Here is a 723-nt window from a genome sequence, read left to right on the forward strand (position 1 = left end):
GGAGAATCCCAGGAACGGGGGAGCCTGGTGGGCTGCCGTCTATGCGGTCGCACAGAGTCAGACATGACTGAAGCGACTTAGCAGTAGCAGTCCATTCTTATCCTTCCCTATCAGGAGATCCTTGACTTTCAGTGTGCATTTGTCCTTTGAACTGGTCCTAAAGTCATTTCCTCAATATAAAAACATGCTACTGGGATTTTTAGTATAATTATATTAAACTTACATGTTCATTTGAGGAAATAATAATATTGAAACTTTGAATATTCCCATAGAGGGTCATGGTATCAGTTCAGTTCAGTCACTCAGTCGTGTCCGGCTCTTTGTGACCCCATGAACCACAGCATGCCAGGCTTCCTTCTCCATCACCAACTACAGGAGTCCACCCAAACCCATATCCATTGAGTCAGTGATGCCATCCAACCATCTCATCCTGTGTCGTCCCCTTCTCCTCCTGCCCTCAATCTTTCCCAGCATCAGGGTCTTTTCAATTGAGTCAGTTCTTCCCATCAGGTGGCCAAAGTATTGGAGTTTCAGCTTCAGCATCACTCCTTCCAATGAATATTCAGGACTGATCTCCTTTACAATAGACTGGTTGGATCTCCTTGTAGTCCAAGGGACTCTCAAGAGTCTTCTCCAACACCACAGTTCAAAAGCATCAATTCTTTGGTGCTCAGCTTTCTTCACGTCCAACTCTCACATCCATACATGACTACTGGAAAAACC

The sequence above is a fragment of the Bison bison genome, unplaced genomic scaffold, assembly GCF_000754665.1.
Source record: "Bison bison bison isolate TAMUID 2011002044 unplaced genomic scaffold, Bison_UMD1.0 scf7180017864162, whole genome shotgun sequence".
In the NCBI taxonomy this organism is placed as follows: Eukaryota; Metazoa; Chordata; class Mammalia; order Artiodactyla; family Bovidae; genus Bison; species Bison bison.